This window comes from Pseudophryne corroboree, chromosome 2 (genome assembly GCF_028390025.1).
Source record: "Pseudophryne corroboree isolate aPseCor3 chromosome 2, aPseCor3.hap2, whole genome shotgun sequence".
NCBI classification, from domain to species: Eukaryota; Metazoa; Chordata; class Amphibia; order Anura; family Myobatrachidae; genus Pseudophryne; species Pseudophryne corroboree.
Window position 1 is genome coordinate 561,286,489 of NC_086445.1, and position 18,407 is coordinate 561,304,895.

General features: G+C 42.1%; 2 pseudogenes; one reads left to right on the forward strand and one right to left on the reverse strand.

The window, feature by feature from the left end:
• Positions 1–8,201: 8,201 nt before the first annotated feature.
• LOC135054377 (5S ribosomal RNA) lies at positions 8,202–8,321 on the reverse strand (annotated as a pseudogene).
• Positions 8,322–16,272: 7,951 nt separating this feature from the next.
• Positions 16,273–16,392, forward strand: LOC135054378 (5S ribosomal RNA; annotated as a pseudogene).
• The last annotated feature ends 2,015 nt before the right edge of the window (positions 16,393–18,407 follow it).

An 18,407-nucleotide genomic window follows, 5' to 3' on the forward strand; every position in this document is an offset into this window, starting at 1 on the left:
CTTAGTTGCGTATATCTGCAGATATAGGGTTAAGCCCCCAGGCCGATCGACAAGGCTTCTCCGTCACTGGGGGTCCCTAACACTAGGTATGGGCCGGGGGTGCAGGACCCCACGATGTCGGCACAGGTCGGCCACCCCAGGTCAGCACAATATAGCGAAACTCAGCAACGAGGGAACAACTCGGAATGAGGGCCTATATTATGCTATGTATCTGTTAAGCGCCTTGAGTCCTATTGGAGAAAGAGCGCTACATAAATAAAATTATTATTAATTATTATTATAGAAAGCTCAAATGTTACCGTCTGAGTGAGCACAATTAAGCTGCCTTAATGAATCACAAGATGTAGGGTAACACCCTAAACCCCAAATACCGATTTCTATAGAACAAAGTATCTTGGATTCATATGGGCGCCTAAGACAATCACAATATATGAAACTGAATAATATATAAACAAGTAAAAGAAATGTAAAAGACATGTAAAAGAAAACACAGAGAGGCATCGATCCTCATGTAATACAGTATGGGTATATGCACAATTCTGATGAAACAACTTACACTTGTGAGTGGTTGGATATAGGGGGTAACACCAGTATATCATTGAATCATTATTTTGGACTTGTTTTATCCAAATTGTCATTAGAAGTGTGCATATACCCGTACTGTATTACACAAGGATCTATGCCTCTCTGTGTTTTCATTTACATGTCTAAAACATCAATAAGAATAACATGAGGTACATCTAAGAATTTGTCCAAACCAGGGGAGTACAAAATGTTGTTTTTTTTGTTTATATATCATTTGGTTTCATATATTGTGATTGCTTAGGCACCAATATGAATCCAATAGATTTTGGTGACCATGTTTGATCATAGGTTAAAGTCATATGCCATGTCTTTCTTTCCAGCTGACCCAGATATTAACAGATGCAAAGTGCTCCTGCTGAGCAAGTTGTTAGCTCAGGTGGTACATGACACGGCAACATCTCCTCCTTTAGTTTCTCCAGCAACTGCTACTGCCAGGCAAAAACTGAGTTTTCACAAGAAACCCAGTGGTGATGCAGAGGAGTCAACACAACAATTTGCTATCTGGTCGGATCCAAAATCATTGCCCAAAAGTAGTGACAATTCTACCATTACTCCTTCTGATATAATCAAGATCCAAAGAATGGTGGAGGATTATTTTAATGACAGAGTATAAATAGGCATTTCACAGAGTCTCTTTGACTACTGGAAGAAAAAAAAGACAATTTGGAGGCCGTTGTACAAACTTGCTTTGCATTTCTCAATCTGTCCACCCTCAAGTGTGTACTTGGAAAGAGTTTACAGCAGAGCCGGGAACCTTGTCAGTGATTGGCATAGGAGAGTACTTCCTCAAAATGTGGAAAAGATAATGTTCATCAAAATGAATTAAAAATTCAACAAGGAAGACTTTTCTGGCAATTACATCAAAGTATAGTGGGGGTAATTCAGAGTTGATCGCAGTAGCAAATTTGTTAGCAGTTGGGCAAAACTATGTGCACTGCAGGTGTAGCAGATATAACATTTGCCGAGAGAGTAAAGGGGGGTACACACGGAGAGATCCGTGTTTAAAATCTAAGCAATCTGACTAGATTGTTTAGATTTTAAGCACGGATCTGTCATGTTTATGCCCCCCAGCAATAGCGATGCGCGACACCGCGCATCACTATCGCCGGTGCTAGATTGAGCCTGCATGCAGGCTTAATCTAGCGGGTCACTCACTTCACCGCTGTGTGAAGTGAGCGGTCCCCCTGTCTGTCCCCCTCCTCGCTCATCACATTGCGCTGTGCTGAGCGGGGTGGAGAGATGTGTGCTAAGCGGTCTGTGTTAAGATCGCTCAGCACACATCTCTCCCGTCAGTACCTCCTTTAGATTTGGATGGGTTATTTTGTTTCTGTGCAGGGTAAATACTGGCTGCTTTATTTTTACACTGCAGTTTAGATTTCAGTTTGAACACACCCCACCCAAATCTAACTCTCTCTGCACTATATATCTGCCCCCCCCCCTGCAGTGCACAAAGGGGGTCATTCCGAGTTGTTCGCTCGTTGCCTATTTTCGCTATGCTGTGATTTGTTGCAAACTGCACATGCGCATGGTATGCAGAGCGCATGCGCCAAGTTATTTTACACAAAATTTAGTAGATTTGCTGGTATTCGAGCGAAGATTTTCAGTCGCACTGCTGATCGGTGAATGATTGACAGGAAAGGGGCGTTTCTGGGTGGTAACTGAGCGTTTTCCGGGGTGTGCTAACAAACGCAGGTGTGCCAGGGAAAAACGCGGGAGTGTCTGGAGAAACGGGGGAGTGGCTGGCTGAACGCAGGGCGTGTTTGTGACGTCAAACCAGGAACTAAGCGGACTGAGCTGATCGCAATCTGTGAGTAGGTCTGGAGCTACTCAGAAACTGCAAAGAATTATTTAGTAGCAGTTCTGCAAATCTTTCATTTGCAATTCTGCTAAGCTAAGATACACTCCCAGAGGGCGGCGGCCTAGCGTGTGCAATGCTGCTAAAAGCAGCTAGCGAGCGAACAACTTGGAATGACCCCCATAGTTTTGCCCAACTGCTAACAAATTTGCTGCTGTGATCAACTCTGAATTAGGCCCAGAGACTTCTGTGATGGTGGATTCCAACTGGGATGAATTAATATTGTGTGAAATAATGTAAGCACTGATGAGCATGATAATGGCAATGATATCTTGCCATGGAATGGATCATTAACAGAACTGTTAGCTTAGCTGCCTTGAGTCGATTGGTAGCTTGTTTTGTGGGGGCCCAAACAAACCAAACACTTCAGTCACAAAAGTGGCAGTCCCTGTGGCCGAAGTGCTTGTCCTTTATATCCAACATAAGGGTGGGTGAGAGGGCCCAAGGACAATTTCACCTTTCACCACTTTTCATTTGTGCCACTGCTGTGTGGCAATGTTTCATAGATGTGCTATAAACTGCCATGTGTTTGTGCCGCTGCTCATTCGCTTAGTAACCAGCCAGCTTACGGCAACCTTTGGGCTAAACTGGATGAAAACAATATTGTTTGCTGTGAGGTGGTCAAAAGATATTGGTAATGACTGTAAATGAATGTTATAGAGGTCCTTCTGGAGTGCAATGATGGATGCTGCATCTGCGGCAAAAATCACACCCAAAATGGCCACCACGCTTGCATAATAGGTAGTCTCCAAACCGTGATGGGCATCATGTTTCCAGAGACCTGCACATGTGCACTGCGCAGTAAACTCCAGCACAGTGTGTAAGCCTACGGTGTTGTGGAGAGGAGGGGCCCACCTGGAGTCTGCACACAGGCCCCATCCTCTCTCAAAACGCCCGATTTTCAGTGCTGCATATTGTACGCCAAGAGTGAATAAGAATAGGTTAAATTGTTCTACTTCTTATGTAAATTCTACTATAGACAACTTTGTTTGTAAGACCTTGCTTGCAAGCTATGAAACTAGCTGACTTTGTATAGCAAGCAAAGGATATGTGGCTTGGGGTTTTGAGACAAACATTATCATACTATAGGTCACAAATTAGACATCTGTGCAAAAGTCTGATATGCAAGAAATCACCAGCTAGATTAGTGATTACAAAGAACATTTTGTTTGTATATCAGTGAATTTAAAATATTTGCTATGAAAATAGAACTCAGCCAGTAATGACTTATCTGGCTGCTGAAATTGTATCTTCCGCCACCTACTGTACATGTGAGAAGATTGGAACTGAATAAACCTCTTGATCAACTAAAGAAATTGTAATTATTTGGTAAGATGCCATGAAATCTCAGTTATGATGTTGACATTGGAAAAATGCTGACATGAAACATGTTGAAATCTGCAGAGGAATGGAGCATAAGATAGCCACAGTTAAAAATGGTTCCACTGTTGAACAGTATTTTAATGAAGTGGCTAATGCAAAATTACTACAGTTGTGTAAAAGAAGCAGATCTAATGGTGCCCATACACTTGTGAGATAATCGGTGCTAACCTTCGATTTCGACCACATCTGTGAGAGAAATCGAAGGATTGTATGCACATTTTAGGTACCTTTTGACGCAATGCATGGGCACGCCGGTCGAATCTCACGTCTCAAGATAGTATGTGCTGCACTTAATATTTATCGTGGTAAATGCATGGTAAATGCATGCATGGTAATCACTTTGGCAGTTTGGCATCGCACCTGAACTGCCGGTGCGATGCCCCGCGATGTCCCGTGGCGGGGCATCGCACAAGCGTATGGGCACCATAAGGGTGGTACTAAGAGAAGTGTTTAAACAATTAATACAAAATTAAATTTTGCAAATGTTGCTGTGAGAAAAATAAGTTTTTACGAAAAGATATTTTGCATTCAAGTAAGAATACAGCTGCATAGAAAATCTGATAAGTTACACAGTGATAAGCAGGGTGGCCATCAGAAATTGTGGAGCCTGGAACTTACAAAATAGGCAGCCCCCCTCCCAAAGAAAAGAAAGAGATGGGCTGCACTGTGGATAATGTGGGTGGAGCTAAAACAAGGGTTGGGTATCAATTGGTGCATAAACCAATTGTAAAAAAAAACATGTAAAAGTGTGGGCTGTGGGGATGGGTTTTATAACATGTAAACCTATCATATAAAATATAAAACCTTAATCGATATTAAATATATAAATAAAAAAGCCAGATCCACATGAAAAAAAACACACTGAAAGTCAGATCCACAAAAAAACATATTGAAAAAGCCAGATCCACATAAAAAAAACACAATGAAATAGCCAGATCTACATGAAAAAGAAACACATTGAAAAAGCCAAATCCACATAAAAAACACATTCAAAAAGCTGGGACAGTTTTTTATGCCAGCACCAGCCAGGCATTGATAGGCAACAGTGGCATATTGAATTTAGCGCTGTTCGCGAGCCCCAGGCAAGTGAGTGGGGTAGATACAGAGAGCGGAATGGTAACTCAGGGCTGTCTTAACAGCAGTGTAGTCCCCTGGGCACAGCAATGCACTGGGGCCCCTATCCATCTTCCAGCGTTAGGGGTGGGGGGTGCTATCAGTGGTAGCTTTGATGTCCCACGGGCAGTATGGGGTGTTCTATCTTCCACTCAGCATGTTGGACTTGGAGCAGTAATTTCTACTAATTACTCCTTTACTGCACAGATGTAGAAGGGGGCATTGGGCTGAATGGTGATGCCCTGGTACATGACTTTCAGAGTGTAAGGGAGGGGTGGCAGGTGGAGTGGGCTTAGTATTCATCATTTTCTTTTGGGAGGGCAGCTTGCTTGACTGAAGATATCTCAAGTTCCTGGAAATAGATTTCTTAGCTTTCAACGGAATAAAAAAGTAGATAGTCCCACCTTTCAGGAGGTACTGGGGACTTGGGGATCAGAGTTCAGGGCAATTCACCAACGAAAATACAATGTTTGCTTATTAGGTGTGTGGAGCTGGAGTAGGGACCAGCTGCTTGAAGGCTAAAGTCTTTGGTTATGGGCATAGAAGAGACAAGCTACTAGTATACACCGAAAGGGGAGAGTCACAGCTTTTGGAGTATACCCTTAGAAAAACCCTAAGTCTGACAGAACCCGAGATATCTGGCTAGTAAGAGCAATTAAAAGGCTTGGATGGGGACCACTGCTTTGATGTCGGATATCTCCAGTTCCCCAAGGCTGATTTTCAAAATTCTGGTACTCCTGGAAACAGGATACCCTCAGCTATCAGCATAGAGCTCTTATACTTCTGGGCCCCTGGGCAAGTGCTAATTGAGCCCATATGAAAAGACAGCCATGGGTAGAGCAGATAGAGAGCAGCAGGTACCCCTGGAAAGTTATCAGGGGTGAAAGAGAGAAGGTAGGTGCTTCTGGTAGGTGAGTAGGGTGGATGAAAGCAGGTAGTTTCTGGCAGGTGAGAGGGGCAGACAGAGAACAGGTTGGTGCCTCTGGCAGGTAAGCAGGGCTGATGGTGAGCAGATAGGTGCAACTGGATGGTGAGTGGGTCAGATGCAGACCAGGTATAGTCAGAGCAGCACATCAGCCCCTATAATCCCAGCCAAGGAGGGGAAACTTCACAGCACACCTGCTGCTCTGGCTGCTCAGGTGCTCCTATCTTGCACATGCACACATCAGTCATTACATGCTGGGGCAGCTGGGTGACCAGTCCAGTCTCCTACGACAAGGATGGAGCATGGGATGCTCAGGTAGCCAGCAGCACATCAGTCCTCACAGTGATGGAGACACAAAGGGCGACTAGCAATAACTGCAGCCAGCCTCCATTCCTGAGTGACAGATCTGCTGGCCAATCGCCACTCCTACCACCCTCTATCCCTCCCAGATGGCCTCACTGACAACACCGACACCCACCACCCCTCACTTTATCAAGACAGACAGGGCACCAACCTGGGTGACCTTGGCAGCATTTTGAATTTGACGCTGACCGCTGCTGATTGACTGGCAGTCCAATAGCAGCCAATCAAGTTGGTTACAAATTTGAAATGCCATGGCTGTCAGTCTATGAATGCCTGGCTGCTTTTCCATGATATGCTGCTGCTAGGCCCCCTATATGCCTAGTCCTGGGACAGAAGTTCCGACAGTCTCCCCTTGATGTCGGCCCTGGTGATAAGTACATCTGTCTGTGGTTTATTCTTTACAGACTAATGTATGAGAAAATGGACTATATAAATTCACAACTGACTTAAAGAATGTTGAATTAGAAGAGGAAGTCAATGCAATAAAAGTGACAAATGAAACAAATAGCAGACTTGGGGGGACATGTACTAAGCAGTGATAAAAGTGTAGAAGTGAGCCAGTGGAGAAGTTGCCCTGTCTTAATGTATTATTCCCCCTATTCCTTCCATCTCCACCTATTCTTCCTATTTTTCTCATCTCATTCTATGCTTTAACCTCCCATCTCTCCCTAATACTCCCATTTTATCCTATTTCTACTCATATCCTTCCCAAGTCATCCTATTCTTGCCACTTAAATAATCGATTGAAGACAGAAGCTGCCACAGCAGGGTGTTTATTGTGTTATCCCCTCCCAAACTTGGAGAACAGCTATTCAAATGGGATCATTATAATTGACCATTGAACCGGATGCCGTCGGTCACAGTACCAATGCCAAAATAACGATAGGGGAAATCCCAACAGGGGCATGGTAAGTATGTTTCCCCTCTCCCATACCCCCTAACCCTCCCTTCCCAAAGCCTAACACTAACCTCCCCCTTAGTGCCTAGCCCTAACCTCCCTCTGGTGGTGCCTAACCATAACCCCACCTTCCCCACAGCCTAACCGTAACCCTCCCCCTTTAGTGCCTAATCCTAACCTCCCCTTGGTGGTGCCTAACCCTAACCTCACCTCCATGCAGCCCAACGCTAACCTATACCCCCCATACAGCCTAATCCTAATGCCCCCAGTTGGTGCCTAAACCTAACCTCCTCCCCGGCCCTAACCTTAACCCGCATGCTATACTTGCGGTCAGGATGCCGGCTTACGGGATTCCGGCATTGGTCTCCTGACATTTTGGCGGGTTTTGAGATTCTGGCATCAGTATTCCGACTAGAAAGTGATCGTATTGTGACTGTGCTGGTATCCCATGAAGACTGAATTAACAGCCAAAATATGGTTTGAGAAGAACTTTTTTGGGACCACACTAGTCTGTAATCAGTTATTATTAGTGTCCTCTGAAAAAAATGATTTATGAAGCTAATTTGCTTATGGATACAGCAACCCTGTGCATGTGACAAAAATATAATTTTTCTTGTACAGATATAAGTTGCTATCAGTGGTGCTCCCAAGAGTCAAAAGGGTATAGACTAGAGAAAACCAACACAAGAAGGTTGGAAAGTAGACTCTTGTGTGGGAGCACTCAATTCAGAGGAATGGGTGTATTTTAATCAATTCTGGTAAAAAATATCTTTATTTGTTCAAAAAAGGGTAATTAAAAAGAAAAATTTACGTGAATAATAAAGCTACGCGAAAATATAGCACTATAAGGAGAATAATTCATATGGTTTCAGATACCACAATGAAAAGGCCGGAATCCAAATCTTAGGGCTAGTGGATTTGCTGTAATCACAATGACGCTTTTGCGTAATATATGACCATCATTTTTCTACAGCAATCCTATTCAGGATTATTTTAGCGTAGAGAATTGAATCATAAGTCATACAGAACCGAGTGCCAGTTGGTATTAATAGGGATCCCTCTAGATCAGGCAGAATAATTTTTTGCAGTACCAGGGTTTTCCAAGGTGGTCTCCCATCCGAGTACTGACCCGGCCCTCCACTGCTTGGCTTCCAAGATCAGACGAGATCGGGCATCTCCAGTGGGGTATGTCCGCAATAGTTTTATCTGCCCGTTCAGTAGATCTCAATACCCGTATCGCCCGAACAAATATTTCAATTGATCTGAGTCAATCGTGTGTTCAAATCTCTGTGTTGAACTTATGCCCAAAACTAGGGAATGAGATTACAGCAAAATCCAATAGGGGATAGTGGAACAATTATCATGTGCAAGAATTATATGCAGAGATGTCCACTATACAATTAATAATAAGGACAGTTATCATATGCAAGGGGATATCTTGTCCACTTGCATAGCCAGGGTAGGATGGTGATATTCAATGAGGCAATACCATCAGTGATATAATGTATGTAGCCCCTTACTTTATATCGACAGCCAATGAATCTCACTATATATAGGCCTCTAAAACTTGAGAATTTTTTTTTTCAATGTGTTAAAAGAGGCTATAATGAGAAGAGAAGGAGCAGATAAACAGCTGAGAGTTTTGTTCAATGGTTATGCCGGGCAGTAATGTGCATACTAACGATTAATTAGCAATATGTTGCAAAATTACTTGGACAGAATAGAGTGGTGATATTTAATGGGGAAATAACACCAATATTATGTGTGGCCCCTAAAATTGTATCACCAGCCAATAATTCTCACTATATATAGGCCTCTTATGCTTGAGCAAAAATTTTTTTTATAATGTGTCTAAGAGGCTATAATGAGAAAAAAAGAGAAGAAAAAGCAGATAGACGGCTGAAGGTATTATTCATTAGCCATAGCAGGCAGTAATAATTAAGTAGCAGTGTGCTGCAAGGTTGATGTTAAACCACAGTCTAGAAGTTCTTTGCACAGTAATCTGCTCTTTGGCTTTTAATACCTCTAATGATAATATCAAGTAATTTCCAACACATGCCAAGTTGCTCCCAAACACATGTTGGATGCCTCACAGCTCCAGCACCTCTTGGAGCAGCCAGAATATAGACAACCTATCAGTGCATCGCCTTTAAAGTAAATTATTATCCTAATAAGGCAATATTACGTATATATGAGGTACAGGGTATGTGTTTATACGATACCACTATCAATCTTGCTGTGGAGGCTGTCTGCGGCCGATCGCCGCTGGTAACTGGCTCTGGAGGTGCGCTGGAAGTGAAGTCGTGTGCTGACTTCTATGTGGAGGGTGTGGGGAGATTGTCAGCTGTAGTCCGCGTGGATGCAGCATGTAGTCGCGGTGTGTCCTCCTTGTCTCGACGGCTAAACGCCGTTGCCTGGGTAACTGTCCCTGGTTTCCGGTTGTTGCGATCACGTGTGCGCACCACGTGATCACGGAGTGTGTGACGTACGTTTCGCAGTAAAGCTTGATCACAGAACGTACTGTGATCCGTATGAGTTCCTTATTTAAGGGCAGTGCTAAATGCTCATTGGACATTAGGTAGTGATGGACATTTGGCTATGCCTATCCATGGATCTATTATCTGATATTAGTTGAAGTAGAAGGAAGATACATATGATAATCTTCACACTAATATGAATCCATTTGGTGGCATTTGTATTGTTAAAATTATGTTATTGTATATACCTCTTTGATGAGGATTTTTAATTACACAGTTCTCAGTATATAAAATAATTGTTTATATAATAAACTAAGTGGTAATTCTTAATTAATAATTATTGTAAGTGTGATAAAGAAATAAATATGTGCATATCAGTGTACATGGATGTTAAAAATTAGAGTTAGTTGGCAGATTGCAAACTAAGCATAGTGTGTCCCTAGTGTGCTTAATAGTGAGTAAGTTATTGTTGTAAATAATGATTAATGTGAGTGTGATGATGAGAAAGTGAAATGTTGGGTTATTATATCGACCAGTGAAAAAATGTAATAACAGAGAAAGTGTGCCTGAGGGAAGATATATTAATGATGAAAAGAAGGGGGGGGGGGAAATAGGGGGGGGGGGGGTTTGTGGGTTAAGGGGTGGGGGGGTTTTGGGGGGGGGGGAAAGGTGGGATTGGGATGGTTTGGAGGGGTTAGGGGAAAGGTAGGTTGGTTGTTGGGGAGGGGGAGAAATTATTATATATAATATGGGGGGAGGGAAGGGAATAAGAAGAGAAGATAGAAGGGGAAGGGAGGATAGTGAGGTATGTGTAATAAGTAACTCATAGTGATTTATATTGTGGAGGGGATTGGTAATGAGATAGATTAAGTTTGTTACAAATTAATATGTAGTATATATCATATGCAGGTAATTAAATATTGTGTGGCAGTTGTGAGGGCAATAGGTGCAGGGGCTAATATCAAAGGATTGTGCAGGAGAAATATGAACTGAGATTCCAAGATTAGAAAGAAGTGAGAGGTGATGTGTGAGGTGAAGTGAAGATTATTGATTATAGTTCCTAAGGTGATTATACTATTGTCTAATGTTGATATACTTGGCCAGGATGGATTCTATGCATGCATAACTCCAAGAACAGATTAGTTTAAGTTAAATAGACTCCAAAATTGATGTTTTCATTCATGCCAGCTGGATATAAAGTTCCCATCTTGAAGATCCATTCGCTTTCTTTCTTCAAAAGACTGTCAGTTAGGTTTCCTCCTCGTTGTTATCTGGCCCAAAGCAGACTACATCAAAGAGGCACAGCGGCAATTTACCACCACTGATTGCTATAAACGAATGCTACTTAATCCACTACAGAACTACAAAACCATCTATGAAAGAATGATCAATCAGGCACTAGCACAAGGGACAATCACCAAGCAGGAACATGAATACCTACTGACACAGAATCCCAGAATCCCAACCTTTTACATGCTACCCAAGATACAAAAAGACATACAGACTCCCCCCGGGAGACCAATAGTGTCCGGCATAGGAGGACTAACGGAGAAGGTGAGTATCTTTCTCGATTTACACCTGAGACATTTTGTTTTAGATCTCCCTTCGTATGTTCAGGACACAACGGACATACTCAGGAAAATCCATGATCTAAGACTAGAAGACAACCAATACCTAGTAACCTTAGATGTTGAGGCACTATATACCTCTATCAGTCACAAAGATGGGATAGCAGCAGTAGAGTATTTTTTACACAACAATGGAAAAGAGGAGTTTCATGATTTTCTCATCAAATTACTACATTTTGTCCTTCATTTCAACTTCTTCACATTCAACAACCAATTCTACCTCCAAACAAGAGGCACAGCTATGGGGGCTGCCTGTGCACCCACATATGCAAATATATTCCTTGGATGGTGGGAAAAAGAATTTGTTTTCAAAGATCATAATGACAACTTCACAACTCATGTTATTATGTGGAATAGGTACATAGACGACATCCTTATGATTTGGGAAGGGGACGTACAATTACTGCATCAATTCATTGCACATTTGAATAAGAATGATCTTAACATCCGCCTCACCCATACTATAAGTCAAACAGAAGTACCATTCCTGGATTTAATGATCTATAAAAACCCAGAGGGAATGATCGCTACAAGCCTATATCGCAAAAGTACCGCGACTAATACACTATTACATCAAACAAGCTCTCATTTTCCCCCGACGATAGAAAATGTTCCGAAAGGGGAATTTCTTCGCCTGCGCAGAAACTGCTCAGATCACAAGAACTTTACAATACAAAGCGCATGTCACGAACCGGTCTCTCACCTTTGCGGGTTCTGGGGTTCATCCGTTGCCAGTGCGGTTGCTCGCGGTGCTGTGCGCCCGTGTGGGGACGCGGCGTGATCAGTGGCACAGGTAATGCAGAGTCTGGGAACTGGGAGTGCGGGGACCTAATGGCCTAAGGCACTGCGGTGTGTCTGCTGTATAGGAGGTGGCCATGTTGGAGACCAAATAGGTAATACAGAGCACTTGTGAAAACACCTGTGGGCAGGTGAAAGCCAATCCCGTGCTTGTGCTGCCTTTAAGTAGGCTGGGATTATGTTACTCTGGGCCAGTGCTTTGTTGTATCAACGCTGTGCTCTAGCTCTGAGCTCTGAGCTCTCTCCGTGCATTCCTGTGTGATTTCCGTGGTCCAGATATCGCCTCCGTTCCCAGAGGTCCGTCTGCAGCCTTCACTGCTAAAGATCCACCGGCTCTCCGCTGTGCTGTCAGTTAATTGCACACCTACTGGAAACAGTTGAATTCCCAGAGTCTTGCATGAGGTTACCTTGTCTGCCTGCCCTCAACCATACAAAGTTTGGAGGATTCCACTACCCTCAGCTGTTCGTTTGTTCTACTCTGCATTTAACCCGTTCATCACTTTGTCATCTACTACAGTTTTCACAGTGATCTCCGGAACCCGCAAGTAACCCAATTCAGTACTTTTACTTTCTATGTTACCATAACAAGGATAATTCTTCACAGTCTCTCAGTTAACTCTCAAAACTTCATTGCAAATCCTTACAGTTATTTCTTCATGTCTGCATTACCCAGTTAAACACATTCTGCAGTTCAGCATCAAAGCTTGTTTATATTTGGACAATTCAACATTTATTCATCAGCTTGTTTTATATACAGTTCCATGAACATTTCTTTTATTTGTCTTTGAGATTTATCCTGCATATTATTTCTGCCATTCCTGCAATACTTCAGTATAATATGATGATTAACAACTTGTCATTCAACTCTTTACTGAATTGTTATTTTTAATAAATATATGAAACAGAACTTTCTTCGTCCTCCCTGCTTTCTTCATACCCCAGCACCTACACCTGTGGTTGGTCCCGGGTTAACGGATTCACAAAAACACCCGGACCTGACAGCGCAGATCTGGTACAAAGACTTTGCAATAGGGGATACAGTAAAACTTCCGCAAAAAAAGCATTAAAATCTGTTAAAGTCATCAAGAGAGAAGATATTATCTTCAAGGATCATAAAAAAGTAGAAAAGAAGTCTGAAAATGCCATCCGCTTCGTTGGAAATTTCTGCCAAGAATGGAAAAAGATCAACGAAGCAATACAGAAGCATTGGCACGTCTTACACACAGACCTCACTCTATCTAAGATACTTGGCCCCAAAGTCTCTATGAGCTGGCGCAGATCAAAAAACTTGAAAGATCGACTAGTACAGAGTCACTTCCAGAAATTCCCGGACAGGAAAACAATTATTACAGGCACATACCCCTGTGGGAAATGTAAAGCCTGTAAATACATTGTCCCTATGAAAGAAATAAAGGACAAATATGGGAATATAATTATAATTACGGATTACATGAACTGTCAAACAGAAGGGGTTATCTACTGTCTCAGCTGCAGTTGTAATCAGAAATATATTGGCATGACGACACGACCCTTCAAACAACGTATCCTAGAACATATAGGATCTATACGAAATGCCATTACAGACAAACAAAAGATGAAACAACTGACATCCGTTGCCCGTCATTTTTATACTCATCATGGGAACAGGTACGAAGAGCTAAGAATTTTTGGTTTGGAAAAGATCAGACTTGGAATACGAGGAGGAAACTTAACTGACAGTCTATTGAAGAAAGAAAGCGAATGGATCTTCAAGATGGGAACTTTATATCCAGCTGGCATGAATGAAAACATCAATTTTGGAGTCTATTTAACTTAAACTAATCTGTTCTTGGAGTTATGCATGCATAGAATCCATCCTGGCCAAGTATATCAACATTAGACAATAGTATAATCACCTTAGGAACTATAATCAATAATCTTCACTTCACCTCACACATCACCTCTCACTTCTTTCTAATCTTGGAATCTCAGTTCATATTTCTCCTGCACAATCCTTTGATATTAGCCCCTGCACCTATTGCCCTCACAACTGCCACACAATATTTAATTACCCGCATATGATATATACTACATATTAATTTGTAACAAACTTAATCTATCTCATTACCAACCCCCTCCACAATATAATTCACTATTAGTTACTTATTACACATACCTCACTATCCTCCCTTCCCCTTATATCTTCTCTTCTTATTCCCTTCCCTCCCCCCATATTATATATAATAATTTCTCCCCCTCCCCAACAACCAACCTACCTTTCCCCTAACCCCTCCAAACCATCCCAATCCCACCTTTCCCCCCCCCAGACCACCCCCTAACCCACAAACCCCCCCCCCCCCCTATTCCCCCCCCCCCCCTTCTTCTCATTATTAATATATCTTCCCTCAGGCACACTTTCTCTGCTATTAAATTTTTTCACTGGTCGATATAATAACCCAACATTTCACTTTCTCATCATCACACTCACATTAATCATTATTTACAACAATAACGTACTCACTATTAAGCACACTAGGGACACACTATGCTTAGTTTGCAATCTGCCAACTAACTCTAATTTTTAACATCCATGTACACTGATATGCACATATTTATTCTTTATCACACTTACAATAATTATTAATTAAGAATTACCACTTAGTTTATTATATAAACAATTATTTTATATACTGAGAACTGTGTAATTAAAAATCCTCATCAAAGAGGTATATACAATAACATCATTTTAACAATACAAATGCCACCAAATGGATTCATATTAGTGTGAAGATTATCATATGTATCTTCCTTCTACTTCAACTAATATCAGATAATAGATCCATGGATAGGCATAGCCAAATGTCCATCACTACCTAATGTCCAATGAGCATTTAGCACTGCCCTTAAATAAGGAACTCATACGGATCACAGTACGTTCTGTGATCAAGCTTTACTGCAAAACGTACGTCACACACTCCGTGATCACGTGGTGCGCACACGTGATCGCAACAACCGGAAACCAGGGACAGTTACCCAGGCAACGGCGTTTAGCCGTCGAGACAAGGAGGACACACCGCGACTACACGCTGCATCTGGAGAGCAGAGGCTTCACGCGGACTACAGCTGACAATCTCCCCACACCCTCCACATAGAAGTCAGCACACGACTTCACTTCCAGCGCACCTCCAGAGCCAGTTGCCAGCGGCGATCGGCCGCAGACAGCCTCCACAGCAGGATTGATAGTGGTATCGTATGAACACATACCCTGTACCTCATATATACGTAATATTGCCTTATTAGGATAATAATTTACTTTAAAGGTGATGCAGTGATAGGTTGTCTATATTCTGGCTGCTCCAAGAGGTGCTGGAGCTGTGAGGCATCCAACAGGTGTTTGGGAGCAACTTGGCATGTGTTGGAAATTACTTGGTATTATCATTAGAGGTATTAAAAGCCAAAGAGCAGATTACTGTGCAAAGAACTTCTAGGCTGTGGTTTAACATCAACCTTGCAGCACACTGCTACTTAATTATTACTGCCTGCTATGGCTAATGAATAATACCTTCAGCCGTCTATCTGCTTTTTCTTCTCTTTTTTTCTCATTATAGCCTCTTAGACACATTATAAAAATTTTTTTTGCTCAAGCATAAGAGGCCTATATATAGTGAGAATTATTGGCTGGTGATACAATTTTAGGGGCCACGCATAATATTGGTGTTATTGCCCCATTAAATATCACCACTCTATTCTGTCCAAGTAATTTTGCAACATATTGCTAATTAATCGTTAGTATGCACATTACTGCCCGGCATAACCATTGAACAAAACTCTCAGCTGTTTATCTTCTCCTTCTCTTCTCATTATAGCCTCTTTTAACACATTGAAAAAAAAAATTCTCAAGTTTTAGAGGCCTATATATAGTGAGATTCATTGGCTGGCGATATAAAGTAAGGGGCTACATACACTATATCACTGATGGTATTGCCTCATTGAATATCACCATCCTACCCTGGCTATGCAAGTGGACAAGATATCCCCTTGCATATGATAACTGTCCATATTATTAATTGTATAGTGGACATCTCTGCATATAATTCTTGCACATGATAATTGTTCCACTATCCCCTATTGGATTTTGCTGTAATCTCATTCCCTAGTTTTGGGCATAAGTTCAACACAGAGATTTGAACACACGATTGACTCAGATCAATTGAAATATTTGTTCGGGCGATACGGGTATTGAGATCTACTGAACGGGCAGATAAAACTATTGCGGACATACCCCACTGGAGATGCCCGATCTCGTCTGATCTTGGAAGCCAAGCAGTGGAGGGCCGGGTCAGTACTCGGATGGGAGACCACCTTGGAAAACCCTGGTACTGCAAAAAATTCTTCTGCCCGATCTAGAGGGATCCCTATTAATACCAACTGGCACTCGGTTCTGTATGACTTATGATTCAATTCTCTACGCTAAAATAATCCTGAATAGGATTGCTGTAGAATAAATGATGGTCATATATTACGCAAAAGCGTCATTGTGATTACAGCAAATCCACTAGCCCTAAGATTTGGATTCCGGCCTTTTCATTGTGGTATCTGAAACCATATGAATTATTCTCCTTATAGTGCTATATTTTCGCGTAGCTTTATTATTCACGTAAATTTTTCTCCTTAATTACCCTTTTTTGAACAAATAAAGTTATTTTTTACCAGAATTGATTAAAATACACCCATTCCTCTGAATTGAGTGCTCCCACACAAGAGTCTACTTTCCAACCTTCTTGTGTTGGTTTTCTCTAATCAGTATTCCGACTGCCTGGATCTTAACAGCCGGCATCCTAACCTCATCCCATTTAGAGAGGCATTGTTTGCAGCCTGGCACATAAATGAGGAGGCTAAGAGCAGCTAATATGGAAATCACATGTTTTCGAGATGTTGACCATTCAGTAATAGGATATTTTAAAATAGCATTTAAAAATTACCTCAGAGCAGAAGTATTCGTTAAATTAGGGCATGGTGTTTGATACATAACAATGGGACTAATTCAGACCTGATCGCAGCAGCAAATTTGTTAGCTAATGGGCAAACCCATGTGCACTGCAGGGGGCCCAGATATAACATGTGCAGAGAGAGAGAGATTTGGGTGGGTTATATTGTTTCTGTGCAAGGAAAATACTGGCTGCTTCGTTTTTACACTGCAATTTAGATTTCAGTTTGAACACACCCCACCCAAATCTAACTTTCTCTGCACATGTTATATCTGCCCCCCCCCCCACCCAACCCCTCACCCCCCTGGCAGTGCACATGGGGGGTAATTCCAAGTTGATCGCAGCAGGAATTTTTTTTAACAGTTGGGCAAAACCATGTGCACTGCAGGGGAGGCAGATTTAACATGTGCAGAGAGAGTTAGATTTGGGTGGGGTGTGTTCAATCTGCAATCTAATTTGCAGTGTAAAAATAAAGCAGCCAGTATTTACCCAGCATAGAAACAAAATAACCCACCCAAATCTAACTCTATCTGCCTCCCCTGCAGTGCACATGGTTGTGCCCAACTGCTAAAAAAATTTCCTGCTGCGATCAACTTGGAATTACCCCCCATGTGCACTGCCAGGGGGGGTAAAAAAATTCTGCTGCGATCAACTTGGAATTGCCCCCATGGTTTTGCCCATTAGCTAACAAATTTGCTGCTGCTATCAGGTCTGAATTAGACCCAAAGATCCCAGACTCTACAGACCAAGTTATCATGTTGAGATATTTTATTTAACAGATTCCTGCAACCAAGAAATTTTTAAAACAACACTGACCCTAATGCAGACCCTCAATGTAACTTCAAGGGGAGGGGTACAGTGGCGCACACAGGGGGAGTTTCCGAGTACCTGGAACCCCCCCCCCCTGAAGAGTTGAATTTTCTATTTTGAGACGGAGACAGCTGTGTCTCCGTCTCAACAAAAGCCGTGACTACGTTCGCGATCGCCTCGGCGGAGCTGCAGCAGAGAGCTATGGAGGTCTCTGCTTACAGAAAGTCAGAGGGAGCTGCTGGCTGCGCATGCTCAGCCACAGCAGCTCCCTCCATTCTCTCACACTGCTCTCAGTGCCTGGTAGATTACATATAACGCTGTATATGTAAGTGTGAAGTCTATGTTCATGTGTGACTGTATTTGTATGTTTGTATGTATGTGTTTGTGTGTGTGCTTGTGTATGTACAGTATGTATGTATCTATCATGTGTGTTTGTGTATGTACTATTAGTATATATGAATGTGTGCTATATATGTATGTGCATATGTGTGTGTATGTATATATATATACTTTATATGGGAATGGATCGGCACTCCATTTTCAGTAATATAGATGCACTGGTGCCTTCTCAGTAGAAATGGTTAAACAAGCAGGAAAAAATAGAG